We start from the raw sequence: 16,834 nt of genomic DNA, 5'->3' as shown, positions 1-16,834 counted from the left end.
TTCTCTGCCAGTCATTTCCCCTGAACCCCCAAACTCCTTCCTAGAGGGCCTATCCTTGGCCTTTTCTCAGACAGAACTTCTCCAGCTGGTGGCTTGGAGCCACCAAGTGAGTCCAACTGTGTAGGTCAGATTCTTCCAGTAATTTGGGATTCAGAGGCTCTAGTTTGAAGGTTCCACTCATGGGCATCCACAGGGGCCAGACCCGCCTGTACCTGGACCACATGGGCCAGTGGGGAGGGCACAGAAGTGGTGTGAACTGTGACAGATCCAGGAGGGGTGGCCCAGAGGAAGCCCCTGACCATCAAGCTGCACCCTCTGGGCCTGCAGGCCGACCCACGGGCTCCCTGTGTGTGAACTCAGCACATTCCACTTCTGTTGAGTGAACTCTTAAAAGGGCAAATGAGGTAAAGCCATAGACACAGAGAAAGTGGGTCTGTGGAGAGAGAAGTAAGTGGGTATGCAAGGAGAGGGAGGTGAGGGACCCACAGGTGAGGAAAGGTGCTGTGGGCTGAACTGTGTCCTCCAAATTTCATGTGCTAAAGCCCTAACCCCTAATGTGACTGTATCTGGAGATGGGATCTTTAAAGAGGTCATTAAGGTTAAATGAGGTCATAAGAGTAGAGCCCTAATCCAGTAGGACTAGTATCCTATAGGAAGAGGAAGAGACACCAGGGATGGGTGTGCACAGAGAAAGGACCAAGTGAGGGAAGAGCAAGAAGGCGGCCGTCCACAAGCCAAGGGGAGAGGCCTCAGATAAACTAGACATGCTAACACCTTGATCTTCCAGCCTCCAGAGCTGTGAGAAATAGATCTCTGTTACTTAAGCCACTTAGTCTGTGTATTTTGTTGCGGCCACCTGAGCAGACTAATACAAGAGTTTGCAGCTGTAATGCCTTTGCAGGACTGGTTCAGATTCATCACTTGGTAGAATATGTGGGGTGCACACACATGTATCTTGTGTGTGTGTGTACGAGGGTGCCCTAGGCCCTGAGTGTGCAGCAGGGAAACAAAGGGGCCCAGAACTGCTCTCTTGGAGCTCACAGAGCTACCTCGTGGGGCCTTTGGGTAGATTCCCTGTGCAATTAAAGCCCCTGAGTGTGCGTAGGATTCAGGCTTCCAGGGATCCCTGGCCCAGGAAACAGCCCAAAGGCCCAGGACCGCCTCTGGATGTTCTGTCCAGTGTACCCTTGCGGCTTGGTCCTCCACCCCACTGAGGTGCAATATAAACCCTCTTCAGAGGCCAGAACCAAATGAGTGTTCTGGGCCCTGAAGAGCCTTGACCACAGGCAATCATAACTGCTTTTAGAGGGGAATTTTATTCTAAGTCATAGAATTCCAGAATAGAAATAAAAAATCCTATAGCAAGAACATCATATTTTCCTTTATTTCCCAATTATCCTTTCTACCATTTTCTCTAGAAATTAAAGACCCTTGGATTGGAGCAATTTCCAAAATAAACTTCCTCTGTCAACACTGTTTTGATTCAAGATGGTAAGGGTGATCTATACTTTGCCTCACAGTAAAAACCCTCATCTGACTTCTGTTAGATGCCAAAATGCTAATAATACCTAATATTTTCCCCCAAAACAAAACTTCTCTCAAAAAGAAAATAGACCTTATTATAAGATAAACAAAGTGATACCAATAAATGCTGACAAGGATGCAGAGGACAGAAACCATTAGTTGCTGGTGGGAAATACAAAATGGTACATCCTCTTTGGAAAACCCTTTGGCATTATCTTCTATAGTTAAACTGAGACTTACCCTACAACCCAGTGACCCTGCTCATGCTATTTACCAAGGTGAATAGAAAACTCATGTTCAAACTATCAAACAAACAGACAAACCGTGTATGGAAATGTTTCCAGTTTATTGATAATTGCCAAAAAGAGTGACTGATACACACAACATGGATGCATCTTAGCCTCACTTTGCTAAGTGAAAAAAGCCAAACCCCAAAGTTGACATTTTGTATAATTCCATTCATATGACATTTTGGAAAAGGCAAAACTATAGGTACAATAAACAGATCACTGGTTGCCAGGGACAGAAGAGGGGGAAGCAACTGACTGCAAAGGGACACACCGGGCAACTTTACAGTGATGGAACTTTCCATGTGGTGCTGGGGTGGTGGATATACTGTGGTCTATGCATGTGTCTTTACATACAGCATGAGCTTTAGTGCACGCAAATTAAAAAATAATTGACCAGCATATTAAGGACCTACTATGGAAAACAGACTGTGATAATGGATCTAACTGTACTATAAATGTATGATATCACATCACTAAAAGGGGTGAGGGAAAAGAACCTGACCTAAGTCATTCTGAAAGCTTGTGTTTTAACCGGAAACTGTAAGGCTAAAAGCACTGTTCATATGCATTGTACCCTAGCTGGTAAATTTGTTTCTCACAGGGTATGGGTTAACAATTCTGAAAGTACTTTACATCCATACTAGGGTTGAATAAATAAGTAAATGAATGGTAGACATGGGAGCCAGATTTTTCACTGTCAAAGAAAAGCATTAGAAAGAAGTAGGGGGGTGAGGGAATGCTGGCATGAAGCCGGTGGTGGTGGATTTATGTTGGGGACATCAGTATGAACTCATGTTTAGTTTAATAGGTAGATAGGTCAGTCGATAGATGATTGACAGATAGAAATTTATAGATATGTGTGTATACATGAGTCAGTATATATGTATATTTCCTGAGTCTGTCTCCTGAGAGGCCTAGAAGCAGTGGCACCCACAATAGCAATAAACACACCCTCACTCAGATCTTGGTTTCTAAATACAATTCTCCAACAAAAGGAATCAGGGCTCCTGGGGACCTGGCTTGGTACTAGGGCAGGGGCAGAGAAAATATGCTATGAGCCTGGAACATCATATGGTGCCAACAACTAAAGTGCTCCAAGAGCCAAAGGGTGAGGGACACAGGAAGAAGAGGACACAGGAGCCGATTTGAAAGAGCTCCCATGGCCAAAGTTAGAACAATTCAAGCAATGATATAAATAACATAGTATTAGATTATAACCGAGCATATAAAATAAATATATAGGAATCCATACTGATATAAATATTAATACATGATCAAATAAATAAATAAATAGGGAATAAGAGATAGATCTTCCTTATAAAGAATTCTAAATAATATATGTAGATGCTTCCCCCTCCAGCAGGTGGAATTTAATCCTCCCCTTCTTGAGCATGGGCTGGACTTAGTAACTTGCTCCCAAAGAATGGAGTATGCAGAGGGAAAATTGAAACTTTGCAGTGGAGAAACTTGGCAGACAACACCTGAACCGAGTGATCAAGATTAACATCACCAATAATGTCATGTGGATGTCAGGTACCCTTGACACGATGGGATGACAAGGGCATTTCACCTCTATGTGTTCTTCCCAAAGCCCATAACATGAGTCTATGCATGAGAAAACATCACACAAACCCAAATTGAGGGCCCTTCTATGACATGCCTGACCAGTGCTCCTCCCAACTGTCGAGACCACGAAAAACAAGGAACATCTGAGAAACTGTCACAGACCAGAGGAGACTAAGGAGACATGTAGAGTAAATGCCATGTGGGATCCGGAAACACTGGTGAAATCCAACTGAAGTCTGGAGTTGCTAATACTTGTGTCATTAGCAGTTAATTTCCTGGCTCCGATCATTGTACCACGGTCATGTAAGGTCTTAACGTTAGGGGAAAGTGGGAAAGGGTATATGGGAACTCTCTGTACTATCTTTGCAGCTATCTTACTATCTAAAAGTACCCCAAATAAAACTTATTAAAAGGAAAAGAAAATGGAATTTACAGAAAGGTTCAGATATACCAAGACCAAGATAAACTTGGTATATGTGCATTATTCAGGCTTTTCAAGGGGTAGTGAAGCAACAATACCCACAATGAATATATTTTGCGAATGTTCTGAGGTCAGCACTTAGCAGTGACTCCCAAGGAATGTTCTAAGAACCTGAATGTGGCAAACTTTTCTTTTAAAGGATAAAGTTCTCCATTAAGCCATCTGATTGTTGCTGTTATTTTAATTGAACTATGGAAGACAAATGTGAATTTTTTTTTTTTTTTTTTTTTTTTTGAGACAGAGTCTCACTTTGTTGTCCAGGCTAGAGTGAGTGCCGTGGCGTCAGCCTAGCTCACAGCAACCTCAATCTCCTGGGCTTGAGTGATCCTTCTGCCTCAGCCTCCCGAGTAGCTGGGACTACAGGCATGCGCCACCATGCCCGGCTAATTTTTTTTTATATATATATCAGTTGGCCAATTAATTTCTTTCTATTTATAGTAGAGACGGGGTCTCACTCTTGCTCAGGCTGGTTTTGAACTCCTGACCTTGAGCAATCCGCCCGCCTCGGCCTCCCAAGAGCTAGGATTACAGGCGTGAGCCACAGCGCCCGGCCTGACAAATGTGAATTAACAATACTATAAGACAAATGTAGGCCAGGTGAGGTGGCTCACACCTGTAATCCTAGCACTCTGGGCGGCCAAGCGGGAGGATCGCTTGAGCTCAGGAGTTGGAGACTAGATCTACTGAAAAATAGAAAAAAATTAGCCAGGCACAGTGGTACTTGCCTATAGTCCCAGTTACTCAGGAGGCTGAGCCAGGAGGCTCATTTGAGTCCAGGAGTTTGAGTTTGCAGTAAGCTATGATGGTGCCACTGCACTCTAGCCTGGACGACAGAGTGAGATTCTGTCTCAAAAAGAAACAAAAATAGGCTGGGCACGGTGGCTCACGCCTATAATCCTAACACTCTGGGAGGCCGAGACGCGGATAGCTTAAGGTCAGGAAGTTGGAAACCAGCCTGAGCAAGAGCGAGACCCCATCTCTACTAAAAATAGAAAGAAATTAATTGGCCAACTAAAAATATATAGAAAAAATTAGCCGGGCATGGTGGCGCATGCCTGTAGTCCCAGCTACTCGGGAGGCTGAGGCAGAAGGATTGCTTGAGCCCAGGAATTTAAGGTTGCTGTGAGCTAGGCTGATGCCATGGCACTCTAGCCAGGGTAACAGAGTGAGACTCTGTCTCAAAATAGAAAAAAGAAAAAGAAAAAAAGAAACAAGAACAAATGCAGATCTTTCTGTAGTTCATAAACATGATGATTGGGTTTTCATGCTCCTGGGTGAAATGTACCTCTCTCAAACTTCGTTAAGATGTCAGCATATTACCGGTCTGATGTGAAAAACAAAAACAAACAAATGCAGTATCTTGTGGGCATTTGTCAAAGCAAAGCCATCTGAGGGCTGCTGGCATGTCTCTGCTCCCTAAATCACATGGGAATTCATAGATGGCAATTTCATGATGGGTTATTTAAGAAAAACTAGAATGTCTATATAATAGAGAGAAACTACACTTTCCCACCCCACATTAATTGAAGTTATTGCCAGAAACAAAATCAACACTAGAATTCAATAAAATAAGGAAACTTCACAGCTTACCAGGCTTTCTACGAGGTGTTGAGGGATATAAAAACATAAAACTCAGCATCCGTGACTGTGGGAGTTTACATTCTAGTTGGGGCTCAAACAAGCAGGACCTACTAGTGGAATTTTAGATAGTGACACAGGACTTAACAGATCAGGACACCAGGATGAAAGCCCCAAAGCAGAACAGGACTACTTGCTCAGCGGACGGGGCAGACTGCAGGTGCGGTGGGGGTCTTCCCAGAAGAGGACGCACTTGAGCACAACCTTAATGAATGGATAGATCCGAGTGGATGGAAAGAAGGCTCGAAGGCAGGAGTGCCAGGGCGCTCTCAGGAGTCAGCAAGCACGAGCTGGGTTTTTTTTTTTTACTAGAGCTGGGGGTTCACGGGGCCAGCCACAGGAGAAGCTGGAAAGGTGGGCTGGGATGTCCACGAAGGATGCTGGACAAGGGTTGGGAATCTGGATTCCTTCATCCAGGAAATGTGGAGTTGTCAAAGGCCTTGGGGAAAGAAGTAGTGATCAGAGCCGGTTCTCGGGAAGCAGCAGCTCATTTTGTCAGAGCAGATAGAGAGATGGGAGGCGATGTGGAGATATAGGTGTCTGGGAGGCAGCCATGGCTCTAACTTGGTAAGGCACATCACGTTGTGCGTGGTCTTCAGAACACTGGAGCATGGCCTCTCTGTCCCTCTCAAGGGTCCATCGACCCCCGGTGCCCTGCATATGTAGTGTTTCTCCTTTCTAACTGCATCATTAGTCTGTCCTGACCCCAGGCGTGCTCTAGAGACAGAAGGACCAGATGTTACTAGAGATTGATAAGAGTTTCCCAGGGGATAAGACTCACAGACCTCTTCCTAGGATTTCTCCAGCTTTGATTCCTGGCCTACTGCTGTCAGTTTTTCTTCTAAATGCAGGCTGAGGGTTATGCTTCTAAATGAGGGCTCTGGCGTCTACCTCTGAGCCCTGTCTCTGGCTAATAATATAACTCGATATTCCATTAGCAGTTCATGGTGAGGACAGGGTGCTTAACTTCTCTCTCACACACCAGACAACACTACAACTTCACCTTCCACCTAGGTAAGACATCTGGGAGGCATTTCTGATTTTTTTTCCCTTTGTCTCTTACTTCACCATTTAGTTGTAGCTAAATCCTCCCAATCCCTTTTACATGCCAGCCACACAGTGGCTCCTTTCCCCACTAAAATTCAGCTCTGGTCCCCTTGTGCCCGTCTTTCCAATGGAGGTTCCAGAGGGCATCTTCAGCAAGCCACTGCCTTCTCTGTCTTCATTATTTGCCTGACCTGGCCCTAGACACCCGGCATGGGGTTCTCCCACTTCTCTCTGGCCTCTCAGAGCTTCTGAAGTGTTTAGAAGAATTCCTCATGTCTGGAAAATGGGTAGTGATGCTTCTCGCACTCGGCTCTGCAGGCATCGGAGCTGCGCAGTTGCCCCGGGACACAGCAGGCGAGAGAGGGAGGTGGGCACCCCCATCAGCCTGCTTTGAACAACCCAAGGAACTTACCTTAATGACTGTGAGGCCTAAAGTAAAATAAGAGACCTGGCTACTCTTTAATAATCGTGTGGAAGACTGCTCATTAGCTGAGCCCAGTATGCACCTGCTTGTTCCTGTGCTGCTGGTTACTCGGAATGAGGGCTGTCTACGGCGCTGCAGTGCATGGACATTCCGAATCCCGCTCCTCTGCTTCGGTGAACACACCCAGGGTTTTCACTACCATGCTGCAAAATGGACAGAATCAACCCAAGCAGTGTCTTCGTATTTTCCCTTTATCTTCTGACTGGGAGATTGGGAGTGGATGCTAAGGAGAAAAGTGTGAAACGTGCAGAGCGAAAATGCTGAATTGGGGTCTGCTCTGAAGCCTGAGTGTACCCCCCATGGCGACAGAATCACTCACTCTGGGTGGAGGGAAACAGTAGAGAGAATCAATGCAGGATAGTCCTCAAATCCTCCAAGTGAAAACAGAGCCCAGATATTCTAACAAGACTTTACCCACCTCAGCTGATCACTTACCTGGTCCCATCCCCAGCCCTGCCATGCTCTCTAGCTACTTGACTACCCAAAAAGAAATCACAAAATAGCTAGCTCTCACATAGCTCATCAGCGAAGTTCACCTGTCACATACTATGGGCAGGAAATCAAGAAGTCACTCAAACCATGTCAGGGCAAAGAGGATTCCAAGGGGCCCCTGGAAATAGACTATGGTCCCTTTTCTCTTCTTTCCCAAAAAGGAATAAAAGAGAATCAAAAATACAAAATACAAAGAATCAAACCTATAAGGAAATATGGCCCAAGGAACAAAAAGAAACTTCCCATGAGTGCATCACACTCTACAATACCTTAAGTATATAACTCTGGGAGGCCGAGGAGGGTGGATTGCTTGAGATCAGGAGTTCGAAACCAGCCTGAGCAAGAGCAAGACCCTGTCTCTACTATAAATAGAAAGAAATGAATTGGCCAACTAATATATATAGAAAAAATTAGCCAGGCATGGTGGCACATGCCTGTAGTCCCAGCTACTCGGGAGGCTGAGGCAGCAGGATTGCTTGAGCCCAGGAGTTTGAGGTTGCTGTGAGCTAGGCTGACGCCACGGCACTCACTCTAGCCTGGGCAACAAAGCGAGACTCTGTCTCAGAAAAGAAAAAAAGAATATAATGTTAGTTAGTGAACAGGAGCTCAAGGACAGATTGGCAAACAACAGTATGAGATAGAAGGAAATCTGTGGACCTGAGGAAAGGGATTGAAGATCAAAACTAGACCATTACAAAAGTAATCAATAATTAAAAAGCAACAAAGCTTAAATAGAAAGTAGAGAGGCACGAGTAGAAGCAAGAAGGACAGCGATGAGGATATCCCACAGGCTAGAGATGATGGCAGCGTGGGTTACAATGGCCACGATGGGATATGGATAGAATCCTGAAACTGGGGGGAAAAGGTGGCATTAGTGGAAAAACTGGCAAAATTTGAATAATGTCTTTACTAAATAGTTATGTGCTAATGTCACATTCCTGGTTTCAATAACTGTACCGTGGTGGTTATGTGAGATGCTCATATTAGGGGAACCTGTGAAGGATACAGAAACTGTACTACTTTTGCAAGTTTTCTGTACGAACGACGTTAATTCAAAATAAAACGTTTTTAAAAAGAAGAGCCATCAGGATGTGATGATGTATCGAATGTAGGGTATCTCTCTTAGAGATAGTCAAAATTGCCTCAAAGGTTCTTTCCTGCACAAATGAAACAAGAATCTCTGAGGGTAGGATCTGGGCCCTGTATTTTAAATTTTTAAACAGTTGAGGTGGAGGACTAGTCTCCATACTTCTCTCTGATGAGGAGCCAATGCATTAGCTCATTTAAATTCAGCGTACACCTCTGCAATGGATATTTTTTACATTTCCATTTTACAGATGAGAAAATTGAGGATCTCCCATCCAAGTACTAACCAGGCCCCACCCTGCTGAGCTTGCGAGATCAGACGAGATCGGGTACATTCAGGGTGGTGTGGCCAAAGATGAAAATTGAGGATCTCAGAGGCTAAATGATTTGGTGTTCCACAGTCAAACAGCCAGTAAATGTCACTATAAGTCACACCTTCTGACGCCAAATTCATTCTCCAACTGCTGAGTGAAAGCGCAAGTGGACCATAAGGAGCATTGGAGAAAAGACATTCTTCCCAACTCACACTGCCCACTGGTTCTGTGCACCCCTGGGGATTTAGGATTACAGACGGGAGTCAATCAGGGCCTTGCCTATGTGTCCCCTGTAGGACCACCTCTGCACGTGTGTCCGGCCACTGTGCCCCTTGCTGGCTGGAATGGGTCCTGGGCACAGCAGAAGGAACCCAGCTCACTCACAGCAAGTCAGGGAAACCTCTCAGCCCAGAGCAGGAGGTGAGCACCTCTTATCTGACCCCAGGTTGCCTTTTACTCCGTGTGGACTTTGCCAGTTGGGGGCACTTGCCCTTGGTCCTCCAGAGCCTACCCTTCCTCCTGCTTCCTCCTCCCCCTAGGCTCTGTGCCTCATCCTCCCAACCTGTGAAGGAGTCCTTTCCTCAGGCTAGACTGCTCTCAGCTCATTTTGTAATTCTGACTTATCATTAAGCTAACGAGACTCCTTCTCCAAATCTGGAGTGAAAGGAAGGTGCCGAGGGGGGCACCACTGAGGGAGAAGGCTCCGAGCAGCCTGCCCTTTGGATTCTGGAAACACAAACAGAACGCCTGTTGGAGTGGAGGCACCCTTGCCGGCAAGCAGCTTAGAAACTAGTAGAAGAGCAAATTAGTAAAGTGGTGATCAAAGGCAAGAGGGATGCAAGTCTTGCTAAAAGTGGACATGGCTGTCCTGGGTGACAGAGGAAGGGAGCAGACACACACAGTGGGGGAGTTTCTGAGCCGAGTGCAGAAAGCTGAGGGAGGGCTGACCGGGCACTGGCACAGCCTTGGAGGAGAAGAGCCCAAGCCCAGGATTTGCCTCACTTTTAGGACTCTGAGAAGGCCGGTATGGCCTGTGGGCCGGGTGAGAAGCCCGGTGGTGGGGGATGAAGCTGGAAAGGGGGCAGGGCTGGTCTGGAAGGAAGGAGCCCTCAAGGTCTTTGAGGGGAGACAGCCAACACAGGTGTAGGTTTTAGAAGGTGCACCTGGCTGCTGCCTGGGGCGAGCACAAGGTTTAGCAATGCCCCTTCTGTGGTCTCAGGAGGGATCCTGAGGGCCCAACACAGGAGGTGGGTGTGTGTGGCCGGGATCTGAGAGAGAGGACATGGAACTTGGCAGCTAACTAAATATTCGGAGGAGACAGAAGGAAATATGCGGAGGAGATGGAAGGGCGATGGGCTTCACCAAGATGGCGACTTCACTTGGAGAAGAAGCGTGCTTCAGGGAAAAGAGCAGTGTTTCAGTGTGAGACCTGTTGGCCAGGGCAGTTTGACCTGTTGTGGGCCACGGAAGTGGACTGTCCAGTGGGCAGCTGGATGTTTGAGGCTTTGGGAGCAGAAGAGGGTGAGAACCAGAGTGAGAGCAGGGCTAGAAACATAGAGGAAGGCGCAGTCCGCACTCAGCTGGTGACTTCAGACAGGGGAGCAGGATGGAAAATCACCCTGGAGACTAGGCAAGGAGGGCAGACAGCCAACTCCAGAGCCCTGTGACAAAAAAAATTTAGGGCAAGGAAATGAAGCCCACAAAGGAGTATTGAGAAGGAGCAGGCAGAGAGTGGAGAGGACAGCTCTGGGAGCCCAGTGGGCCACACATGCCCCAGAGCCTCAAAGATAAGGAATGAAGATAAACGACTTGATTTGGTCACTGGGAGGTCAGGGGTCATTGGCTCCTTGGGAGAACAGTTTCGTTGCAGTGTGGAGAGGCAGAGGAGGGGGCCGCCAAGGTGGGGAGTGTGCTCATTTCGGTTCTGGAGAGTAGTCAGCCGTGGGGAGTGTGGATACCGTAGCTCGGAGAGTCAGGAGCAGCCCGTGAGGACCAGAGTGGCCAACAGTATGGAGTGGCACACAATGGTGACCAGGTGGCAGGGGTTTAAGAGGGAGGAGCAGATGACTTGAAAGACCTTGGTGACACCAAATGTGGACAGCAGAAGAAGGAGGACGCCCCGGGTCTCAGCTCAGCAGCCAGCCAGCGCCAGTGCAGGTTCTGGGTCAGACTGTGGCGCCTGGGAGCCATGTGAATTACAGAAAGTTGTTTAACTTCTTAAGCTTCATTTTCTTCTTTTGTAAAATGAAAAAGGTGCGACTATGGCCTGAGATTGTTGTGAACATTAAAATGAGAACCCTTCACAAAATTATAATTGTGGCCGCTCGGGCCAAAATCTTGTAGTCACCCTTGACTTTTCTCTCTCCCACAAACCACAATCTGGAGGCACATGCTGCCTGCTGGACCCTCCAAATACCACATCCCCTGATTCTGAACACTTCTCACCATCCCCACCCTGGTCCCTGTCACTCTACCTCTCAGCCGGCTCACTGCTGTGGCTTCCTAAGGGTCCCCTGACTTCTCCCTTTGCCTCCCACAAGTCTCCAAGCTAATCGTGCTCAGGGTAGAAGGCAAGTCCTGGCAGGGCAGCAGGGCCTTGCAGCCTCCCACCCACCTTTGTCTTCCCTCTGAGCTTACGCCCCCCACTCCTCACCCACACTTCCAGGCCACCCCCAGACTGACTTCAGCCCCTGGCCAGCCTCCTGCACACCCAACCCCCTCTCCTGTGTGTTTTAGTTAAATTTTAAAATTGTCTTCCAAGTGTAAACTTTATAAAGGGCAGGCAATTTTTGCCTCCCTTTTGTCACTGCTGTGTTCCCAGCCCCTAGGACAATGGCTAGCTCTGGTGGGCGCTGCATAAACATACACAGCCTGAATATCCCTCATCGGAATGCTTGGGGACCAGAAGTGTTTTTGACTTGGGATTTTTTGGATTTTGGAATATTTGCATATGGTTGAGCATCCCTAGTCTGAAAATCCAAAATCAGAAATGCTCCAATGACCATTTCTTCTTTTTATTTTTAAAAATGTTTTTACATATTTTTTACTTCCCTAAAATCCAACTACAAAAAGAAGATGAGCATTTCTTTTGAGCATCATGTCTGTGCTCAAAAAGTTTTGGATTTTGGAGCATTTGGGATTTCAGATTTTTGGATTAGGGTTGCTCAACGTTTATTGTTTGAATGTCTGCTGGGAAGATGAGGACCTAAGTTTTATGCCTCCCAGTTTCCTCAATTGCGGATTTGGGGTGTTAACCCGGACTGGCTTCTCGGGTTGTTCCGCGAAGATGCTAGACCAAGAGCTGCGCACAGCCAAGCCCCGCAGAGCTCTCGTCCCCGGGGAGGGGTGGTGGTGGGGTGTGTGGGGGGATCGGCGAGGGAAGCCGCGCCGCGCCGGGCGTCCCCAGGGCTGCGGAGGCGCCCCCGCGCCGCCCCTCCCCCGCGCCCCGCCCCGCCCCCGGGCGCCGGGAGGACGAGGGGCGGCGCCTGGAGGCCGGGAGAGCGCGGCGCGGCGGCCACCGACACAAAGGGCGGCCGGCGGGACGGGGCGGCCCCGCGCGCGGCGGAGGGGGACGCGCACTGCCCAGGTGAGCGCGCGCGGGCCGGGCGGCCGGGAGGGCGGCGCGCCTCTCGCGGGCCGTGCCCCGGGGCCGGCGGGGGCGCCGAGGTCCCGGCCCCGCGACTGCGCGTAGTTGAGGTGGGGCCGCTGCTCCCGGCGCCCGCGCCCGCCACGCCGGCCACGCCGGCCTCCCAGACCCGCCTCCGGGGGCGCGGCCCGGGGGGCTTCTCGGGTTGGGGCGGAGGCTCGGTAAGTCTAACGCAGCGTCCTGCTTTCCGTCACCCGCGGCGGCGGGTGGGGTGGTCGCCCCTCTCACGCGGCGTACTCGTCGGAGCCTGACCTACCTTCAGGAACCAGGTCTTAACCGACGGCGACGGCTTCCGCGGCGCCGCGCGCTTCGGACGGCCCCTTCGCTGACTGGACCGTAAACTCCGGGCGTGCGGCCCCTGTCGGCCCGAGGGCTGCGGTTCCTGCTGTAACCAGGGGTTACCCGGGGTCGGGGGCGCGACCGGACCGCCCGGGGTGTCCGCGGCGTGACTGTCCCCCGCTCCGGGTCCCCCGCTGCCAAGTCCCGCCTTCACCTGCCGCCGTGGTCTGCAGGACCGCGCGCACCTTTCCCGGCGCTGCCGCTGGCGTCGAGTGTTCTCGCAGGATTCCCTCCTGCAAATGCGGTTGCGTCCCGCTGCGGAGCACTCGCCGGCTTCCTGTTGTTGTATTTTGTTGAGCCGAGTTTGCACTTGGGAAGATCCTTTGAAACGGGGACAGCACTCTCGGGGCGGAGAAGTCTGTTGCGAGTCTTATCTGTGGAACTAGTTTTGCAGAATCCCGCCTTTCCTCCCGCTAGTGCGCGCAGTGCACATCCCACGTGGGAGGCTGTCTTATCTTCCGGGTGTACCAGGCGCACAAGTCGTGCCCTTGTATCAATGCCCCATTGCTAGAAGCTCCGTGTAGGGCTGTGTGTTTCTGCACGGCGGGCGTGAAGAAGGGTCGCTTGGTTTCTTTCTGCTCCGCAAGACTGACGCCAAGCTTTGGAACCGGGGAGGAGGTCCAGGGAAGACCGGTCAACTGGAGGGGCCTTGGGGTAGGTCAAGCGGTGCTGGAGGTCAGTATCGGGAGGGATTGGAGTGACGGTGAGTGTCTTCTTAAGCCTTTGCTGTGACTTCCAGGTTTTTCACTTTGGATTTATAATACTTTTAAAAGCAGAACAATTTTTAGAAGTTGATGGTTAATACAGGTCTGTTAAACAGAACACTAAGTCAGCAGCAGCCTAGAAGTTTTATGAACTGTGTGCAAGAATGTGTGATATTAAAAGGACAATTCTCAGGCTGTTAGGGAAGCAGTCTACTTACCCCTCCTGTCCCTTTTCCGTTTGATGTACGCATCATTTATTAATGGGTTAAACTATTACAGACTGATCTGGTCTCTATTGGCAAATAAAAGCGGGATGTGTGTGTTTATATAAAGTTCAGGTTTAATAAAAAATTAGAGGATGATAGCTGTTTTTGCAGAATGAGAAAGTGACAAGCCTTCTCCAAGGCACTTGAACTTTACATAACATTTAACCCCATCAGATTACAGAACACTTTATGGAGGAAAAGTTAGGATTTAAAAAAATTAATTAAGGAGTTTATATGAACTTTGATGGAAACCTGTTTTTGTCTAACTCTTATTTACCACCATACAATGTGATTTGTAGAGCTGCTCAGAGGTGGATGGACTAACATGGTCATTTGCTAACAGCATCTTGAAATCCATTGGTGTGTCCTTTGTTCTGCATCCTAACCACTTTGGTACCAGCATCGACTATCGTGGATAGCCACAGATGAACGCACACAGCAACTTTAACCAACAGCTGTGATGTGAAGGCACACAGCCTAGCGTCGACTTTAGCCGACAGCCGTGATATGACTTTTCTATTTTTCATTTATCAAAATAAAATTGTGAACATTTAAAAATAATGTAAGGAAAACATATGTGTGTATGTTACCTATTCTGATTTACATTATAAGTAAAGCTGCCTGTAAAGTAAAACAAGCTTTCAGTGCTTTAAAGCTTTCCTCATCACACAAGAGCAACACATCGTCAATGCACAACACAAACTCTCATGTGGACTGTGAGTGCCGGCTGTGGGCCAGGTGTCACGGCCGGTAAACGCCGTCCCCGAAGTGTTTAAGTATGTTTGATGGTGGAAAATAGAATAACAAGAGTGGCAGTGTTCTAACTGTAAGTGTCCAGACCTTCTCCTTTTATGGTGAGTGGCTTTAGATGCTGGTTGGTGGATGATTCTTTTAAAATTTTTTAAAGATGGCACATGTGACATTTGAGACTTAGGGCATGTGAGGATTCCCTCTGAGCACATTCTTTCTACCTTGGCTTTTGCTATGAGCAAGTGGCTGCTAGATATGTCTCTTCTTCCCTGACTCAAGAAAGATTTGGAAGCAGGAGGCAAAAACAGAAGGAGTATCCTGGCCTCACACCTGAACTGAAATTTTCAGAGGGGGAGTCAGGAAAGTGGAGAGACTCCCTGGTTGGAGAGATAGTGTCATCCAGCCTGGAAGGGCATTTCCAGCTGTGTGGCCACTTTGCTGTTCAATTCCTTGGTCATTCCATACAGAGTTGGGCAGCAGTGGCCATAACTGAACTCCAGGTTTGACTTTAGCTTAGTCCTTGGATTCAAGTACAAATTAGAAATTCAGGCTCAAGGGCAGAGATTTGGTTAACCACAAGCAGGAAGCCAAAACTTTGGGTCAGACTCTGCCTGGAGCAATTTGGAAGTAGGCTTTCCTTCCCAATCCTTGAGCCTCCTGTATTCTGACTGTTGTTTGTAAATCCACAGGGGTCTTTTATGGGACAGAGGAGTCCTTAGGAGCATGGCTTGTATTTTGATCCTCTTATGCATCTGGTGCTGCCTGGTTGTACTTTCCTCCCTCTCAATCTGTGTTGTCCTTCTTCAGACTTCAGAATGATAGTGGTGACCCCCAAGTGAAGCTTCTTCTTTCCTTAAGACTGGTGTATAGTCTGCCTTGAGTTAAAATCATTTGGTCCTTTCTCAAATAAACCAAAGCCCTCCAGGTACTTCTGATGCCCTTATGTTTGAGAAGCTCTGGTTTGTATCAGTTTTTGCTCATTGATTGCTATTTCGTATCTCATAATAGGAAACTGGCAGGTTATTTGGTAATGTGGCACATCTTATAATCCGGTTACCTTATTTTGGGATCTACTTCGTTGAGTGAGTAATGATTTTGGTTAGTTAGAGTTTCCCAGCGTGGTCATCATTTATTGCTGTTAAAGATCTGAGGGGAAATCATTCTTCAAAATCACTAGATTTGTAAGTTTCCGCTAGAGAATTTTACATTTGTAGGTGTGTATCAGTTAGGATGTTTTAGCTGCCAATGATGGAAAACCCGAGTCTGGGTTTAAACAAGCAGGGAGGTCCCAGAAGAAAAGTCCAGGCCTTCAGTACGGGCTGCTCCAGGCTTGAACTAGCCTTTGGAGACCCAGGTGGCTTCTTGTCTGTACGCAGCGTCTCACATCTCCTGGGACAGAGGGGTTGGTTTCCGTGGCTCTCTCAAGAAGGAGGAGTAACACCGGTGCCTCCATCCAGGTTGGGTGGAGTCTCCGGCAGAGTCACGGGCCATTTCAATCAGTCCCACAGATGTGGGGCAGGCACTTGCCTGGTGGCGTTTGTTGGGGGGAGGGCAGGCTTTAGGTGCCCGTCTGTGTGTGCTGGTCGTGGCTGTCAGAAATTGAGCCCAGGTCTCTTGGTGTTTTGTTTTAAAATTCTGAATGAGCATTCAGTATGTGCCAGGCACTGTTCTCAGTGCTTTCAGTAAATTCTTTCATGAAGTGCTCACAGCAGTCTGCTGGGTGGGGGCGTGCTGCTGCCCCCATCTCACAGACAGGGAGCTGGAGGGTCAGAGGGGTTAATAACACGCCCAAGGTCACATGGAGGTCAGGGGTGCCCTGGTCCAGACAGACTCTCTGCAGATTCCACACCCCCCACTACGATGTGGATCTCTCAGCACGGTGGGGTTTCCACCAGGCAGGGGACTCACTGCCTCAGAGCCACTAGATGATTTCTTTACCTTAGAAAGAAAATCGTGTGTTTTCAGTGTGGTAATCAACTATGATTAATGAGATCCCATTTGCACATGCAAGGCAAGGAGCAATAAGGTAATTGTTAATTCAAACTCCAATTTTATTTTGTTTGTTTTATTTTATTTTTTATGGGATGCTATTTGTTTGTTTTTGCTTACGCTTCACTGCTCATTCAAATTTTATTTTTAAGCAAGAGTATTGATGACTTAATGAATTGTCCTTAGCTTGTCGTGGGCTTTGTGTGTGCATACCTGCC

General features: G+C 48.2%; 1 protein-coding gene and 1 non-coding gene across 2 annotated transcripts in view; both read left to right on the top strand.

Moving 5' to 3' along the window:
* The first annotated feature begins 5,087 nt into the window (after positions 1–5,087).
* Positions 5,088–5,191, top strand: LOC142861540 (small nucleolar RNA U13). Its single transcript, XR_012912766.1, has one exon. It is a non-coding gene; the product is annotated as a small nucleolar RNA U13 (small nucleolar RNA).
* Positions 5,192–12,503: 7,312 nt separating this feature from the next.
* Positions 12,504–16,834, top strand: part of NINL (ninein like) — a 114,004-nt gene continuing 109,673 nt past the window's right edge. The window contains exon 1 of the mRNA XM_020281782.2: positions 12,504–12,729. The gene's annotated coding sequence lies outside the window, so the exon portion shown is untranslated. The remainder of the gene's footprint in view (positions 12,730–16,834) is intronic.

The sequence above is a fragment of the Microcebus murinus genome, chromosome 16 (assembly GCF_040939455.1).
Source record: "Microcebus murinus isolate Inina chromosome 16, M.murinus_Inina_mat1.0, whole genome shotgun sequence".
Taxonomy (NCBI): domain Eukaryota; kingdom Metazoa; phylum Chordata; class Mammalia; order Primates; family Cheirogaleidae; genus Microcebus; species Microcebus murinus.
Note: the sequence above shows the minus strand (reverse complement) of the source record. Positions and strands in the feature narration are given on the sequence as shown.